The sequence below is a fragment of the Canis lupus genome, chromosome 11 (genome assembly GCF_048164855.1).
Source record: "Canis lupus baileyi chromosome 11, mCanLup2.hap1, whole genome shotgun sequence".
Taxonomy (NCBI): Eukaryota; Metazoa; Chordata; class Mammalia; order Carnivora; family Canidae; genus Canis; species Canis lupus.
Window position 1 is genome coordinate 63,115,363 of NC_132848.1, and position 5,897 is coordinate 63,121,259.

General features: G+C 44.1%; 1 long non-coding RNA gene across 1 annotated transcript; it reads left to right on the top strand.

The window, feature by feature from the left end:
- The first annotated feature begins 414 nt into the window (after positions 1–414).
- LOC140600294 (uncharacterized) lies at positions 415–4,388 on the top strand. Its single transcript, XR_012003561.1, has 2 exons — positions 415–1,076; positions 4,175–4,388. It is a non-coding gene; the product is annotated as an uncharacterized lncRNA (long non-coding RNA).
- Positions 4,389–5,897: the final 1,509 nt, after the last annotated feature.

Sequence of the window (5,897 nt, forward strand, 5' to 3'; positions counted from 1 at the left end):
CTCAAAGAAGACACCAGAAAAACGAGTCTCAGGGCATCTGGCTGGCTCAGTCAAAAAAGAGCATGTGACTCTTGATCTCAGGGATGTGAGTTCAAGCCCCACATTTGGTGTAGGGATTACTGAAAAAATCAAATAAACTTAAAAAAAAAAAAGAGTGAGTCTCTCAATCTCCTGCCTTCTCTGTTTTACATACTGAGCTTATGAACATGCTTTTATTCTCATCAAGATATAGCACATTAAAGATGAACACAAATCTTTGCTATTCCCTCCCACTGAAAGGCAAAATCCAATCCCCTCCACTCAAATTGGCAGCGTCTGTGACCCATGGCAACCAAGAGAATATGGCAAAAGTGACACAGAGCCAGTGTTCTAGGCTGAGGCCTTAAGAGAGCTAGAAACTTCCATTTCCTCTCTCATAGAACACTTGCTCCTTGAGTTTTGAGTGAGGCCTGGACTAAGGCGTTGCCAGCTGTCCCTAAGGTGGCTGAGCCTATGTCATCTTGAGCTTCTCAGAGCCACAGTTACAATAAAGGGGGTTTCTCTAGGATGTGCTAAAAGCCAAACTCACTAAGAAGCTGAGACCTCCACCAACAGACCGCGTGACATGGCACATCCACTCCTGGCAGCATGTCTTTGTTGTCTTTGAGCTGATTTCCATATGATTGTTGGGATGAGATGAACGAGACCACCCGGAGGGGGCTGAACTGAGTGATACAGATTATGAGGAAGCTTTCAGGGTTGGAGTCCCATGGCTAATGGTGTGAAAAGGTTTCCTGGAGGAGTGTAATATGTGTGTAGTCTTGGATAGGGCTGGGCAAGAGGGAAATGAGTGAAGATAATAGTATCTACAAAGACATGCCGCTAAGAGTAGATGTGGCTTATCTTATCCAATTTCCTCATTCTTGATGAATGAGCATAGCACAGGACCAAATATATAGTAGGAGGTATGCAAGAAATGAGACTTGAATCTGGAATTGGAACTGAACTGGAATTGACCCTTACTCAATACAAAAATAAGCCTGAAATCCTGACCACAATTGAATGAAGGACCGGGTCTTTCTGCCAGTCCATTAAACGTAAGTAGAGGCCTCCAGTCTGACCCATGAGCTTCTTTCATTAGAGCAAATTGAGGTTGATTGACTCGAAGTCAGTGTCAGCCTTAGGCCAAGCTGGGATCAGAGAGAAAGTGATTCTTAGCATTCTCCCTTCCTACCCAAGCCTGGGTCCTCCCTTCCCAAGCTACCTTCTCTGGATCCACATGCCCTCTTCACCTGTCTTCCCAGGGGTTGCATCTGTCCATTTTTCAACTTCATTCTCACATTTAATTTAAACTTCCTCTTCCCCTTCCCTCCCTCTTCCCCTTCCTCATCCTAGAGATGAGGATCTCATCTTTATTGTTAACTGTGGCTCTGAGAAGCTCAAGATGACATAGGCTCATAGGAATTGAGCCTAGACTGGAGCTCAATTCCAGTAGTAAAGAGCAGACAGGAGGTCTGACCTGGCTCCTCAGAAACATGCTCCAGCCCTCCCTCTTGTGGGTATCATCTCCTTCAGGTTGGAGGAGTAAGAAGAAAAGGGGCAGCCCACGCCCAAATTGGCTGAAAGACTTTACGGTCATCTCCTTGTTGTCCAGAACTGTTAGGCTAACTCATCATCTCTGGGTCCACTGAGCTTGGATGGGAGCATCAACCTGCCCCACTGACATGGGGTGGCCCCCAGACAGCTCTCCAGGGTGCTATTACCACATAATTTTGGCCGTATTTTCTGATTAACACCCACACACTTTCAGTGCAGCAGTATCTGGAAGTCAGTTCCTCCTACTATCATCAATCACCCATGGACAGCCAGGAGACCCATGGCAAAGGCAGGATCCATCTTCTGTAGCTCTCAGGGGTGGCAAGGGGGAACTTCATGAACACTGCTGTCCTGGCTCTTACACTGGGGAAGTGGAGTAATCAGGCTTGTTCTCTGAACTGACATCTCCCTGGAAGCCTGGGAAGACGTGGCCACTCATCGCTGTGTTTGTCCTGAGCTTTCAGCCCTAGCTATAAACTCTAGGAACCACAGGAAAAAGCACACTGGTCAAATCTTTGATGTTTTTTTATATATATTGGACTTCTAAAACTTATCTGAAGAATCCTTCAAATGGTTGGTCTCCACCATTAAAGCCCAGACCTTAATTCTGTGGACTGTGCTATTTCTCTTAGTTTAAGTTGCTTAAGTCCTACCACACCATACTCTCGGGAAAGGTCTTAACTTACTCATCTTGCCCCAGACCTTGCCCCTTCCCTGTGTCTTGCACCCCAATGTCCAGGAATGAACCCATGGGTGGCCACACTGCTCACCATCCCCTGACTACTTGCTATATGGATCTCAGCAGGGTCTTGCTAACAGCATATTGGAAATGCAGCTTTCCTGGCCCACATGGACAGGTTTTTGTCTATTTTCATCCTTTCCCTGCTCTGTTTAAATATGGTGTCTGTGACTGAGTTTCGTGTTCCGGAGGCATGCGGTCCAGAGAGAAGGAGCCAGAGTTGCTTCTCTGCCTTGGCGCTTAGGAAAGAGCAAATGGGGCTGCCACCTGCCCGGTCTGGGGATGGTTCCAGAATGGCTCAGGTTATTCACAGCACAGATCCACCCGGGGGTAAAAATACCATCCCAGAAGGACTCTCCTTCTAGCCACAAAAATACCTATATGGGTAGAGCGACTCAAAAAATGACACAAGGTTTAGGAGAAATCATCCCCTTGGAAAAGAAAGAACTAAAGTAATTAGTATTGGTCTTACAAGAGAGAAGATAAAGACATCCAGGAGGAAAGAATGAGGGCAGCTCGAGAAGGATATAAACTGAAAATATAGCTAGAGAAATATGGTTTAGACCGTAGGAAAAACTTCCTGACCATGAGACATAAGGAAATCTTCACAAGGTGTCTCCTTGGGAGATGTAAAACACAAGTCAAGATCAGCTCTTCTCGTGAGGCCTACTGTGAGGCAGAGGGTTAACTGGGCAATTCTACTAAGTTCCCACCAGTCTCAGGCATTTATAATAAATGTTGGAGAAGAGCTGCCTTCTTTAGTAGAAGAGCGTATCTTCTGCAAGCTCTTTGGCTATGTGTCCCCTTATGAGCTGAAGCCTTTCAATTCCAAATTCATTTACACGATCACCCAGTTCCACACTTGAGGCCAAGGGGCACATGAAATGAAGATTTCTCCATCTCATGCTTCACCATCAGGGGCCAAATCCCTTGTCTCCACCTTTCCCTGCCTGCCTTGGAAGCAGGCTCACACTCTGAGCTGGCCTCATTCTAGCCCTTGCATGCCGTGAGAGGGAATTTCCACATCCTTCACCCAATCTTCTAAGTGGATGATCCTATGAATTCATTACAAACTCCATATTGCGTTTGACTTGACCTTATCTCCAGGTACAGAGAGGCACCCAGAACATCTATCCTTAGGAGTCAAAGAGGGTGTTATGACCAGTGTGACTATAGTTCTAACTCACATCTTCAGGGTGCTGGTCCTTTGAGGTGGTGTCCGTCCTGCATCTGTTAACAGCAATATGTCTTCTTTAGCTCTTCCCCAAGTCATTCTGAATCTCCATGTAAATCCAGGGGAAAAAAAATAAAGAAGTGTCCAAATTCTCAAAAAGGTAGTAGAAAACAACCAATTTGCTAAAATCCAAAAACAAATTACTGTACCACTGGGTGGTTAATGTTTAAAATAAACTAAAACATTCCCCTCCATGCCAGGCTGAGAAGCAGTTCTGGCTCCTTCCCTTGGACTGCATGCCTCAGGGACATGGAACACAATCCAGAAACCATATTTAAGCAGAGCATGAAAAGGATGAACACAGACAAAAACTTTTCCATGTAGGAAAGGAATATTGCATGGAATGTATAGAGTATAAAGCTACTAATTATTCAGAAGCAGTTTGATCATGCATTCCAAGGTATGTTCATTTCTCAGGTTGGAGTTTTCTGATATTTTCATTTCTTTTGAATACACATTTGTCTCCTGATTAATGTTACACAATACAAAAAAAAAAAATTGAATGCTAAACAACAAAAGAAAAAAAAAGGAGCCACTTCAGCCATGAAAACTATGGTTGGAATTATTCAACCAGCAAGTATTCTAAGGCTCAAAATACCCATTTCAAGAATGCGTTCTTATTGTAGGTAACTCTGTAAGCTGCAGCTTAAGATGATGCAACAGACCAGACGAAGGAGATGGGAAGGGAACAGCTCCAGCTCCCAAGGATCAATACATGAAAATAGGGTCACATCGTGAAATGAACTAGTTTCTGTTCTTGTGGAAAGCTCCATGGTTTTCCTCTTTTTGTTCCATCTGAGAGATTAATTCTAGAATAAAGTATTTCAAATATCAAACTAACTAGGACAGCTGTTGCCACTTCCTCTGCTTTGGGAGTCCCTATCAAATTCCAGTTCCAAATCAATACAAGGCAACTCTCTGGCAACATCTTAGAATAAAGCCCTTGGATCTCAGTAAACAAAAATAATGAGGGTAATAAAAATAATGAAAGCTAATACTATGGTGTTTCGATGTGTCAGACACTATTCTGAGTGCCTTACTCTTGATTCTCACAACAAAGTGATGATATAGGTACTATCACCACTGCCATTACCCGGCAGCTCCTTCAGCTGAAGGAAACTTGTGAGCCTCTGGAGAGAGTGTATATCTCTTCCCACCTTGTGGTAGTAATAATAATCACTAAATAATAATAATAATAATCACTAAAATCTCTTGAATATTAAATGTCTCAGACATAAAATGTTTTAGTGCTTTATCTCAATCAGTCCTCACAATAAACTTAAAAACTAGACATTACCCTCATTTTACCTGGTAGGCAATTAAGGCTCAGAGAGGTTTACAAATAATAGCCCCAAGTAACAAAGCTGTAGCAGAACTTGACCCTTAATCCAGTTTGTTTGATGCCACAATCTTGGTTCCCAACCCCGACTCCTTCCTGGGTACATCCCACCTCCAGAATACTAGCAATTGCCACCAAAACCCAGCCTCCTGAGTTATTTTCATCAAGTTTGCAAGCCCTTCCTGAGGCTGAAGATGGCCAAGCGCATTGCTCCCAGAGAGCCCAGTGGCACCGTTGCCATCCGTTAGCCTTACTCACAGCTGTGGTTTCCAAAGGAAACAACTCATGCGGCCGTTGGTCGCACCTGTCACTCACTGGGACCAGGACTTGCATCAGAACACGGGGCCCCACAGGGAAGGAAGAGCAGCTACTTCAAACTGATGGGCATCAACACAGGTCACTGTGGGATTTGTGAGCTTGCCTCCTTAAGTCTAAGATCAGCTTCAGTGTGGTCCATTCTCCCTGCTTCAGAAGGCCAGAGAGAACACCAGGAGATCGAGGAGACATAGATCTGCAGACAGCCTATCACAGTGCCCTAGGAAGGCTGGGGTATTGGCAAATCACCAGAATGATCTAAATTAGGTGAAGTGCATCTAAGCTTCCACTGATTAAAACAGAAAGAAGCTGAAAGTTAGTGCTAGAGAGAAGAATCAAAACAAGAAAGGCCAACAAATGACCCTAAACACTGGGGTCTTTCCAGAAGTCCCAGAGAAGGAAAGTGCATGTAGAACCTTCAGACTCTGAGGAAGCAGCAGGAGCTTAACAAGAACAGAAGAACAGGAAAACTTTCAGGGCAGTTTGTGATGGTGGGAAATTCAGGGAAAACTAGAATGAATGGTGTCAATTTGATTCAGTTGAATGCAAAATGCTGTAAACATTAACAGAGCATCGGCGAAGCATTTACAATAAAATGTAGGGAGTACATACAAGAGTTATTGTACCTGCACCTTCTTATACTCTTGCAGAGGAGCCAAGCCATATGTGCTTGGCACCCTTAAATAACAGGAAAG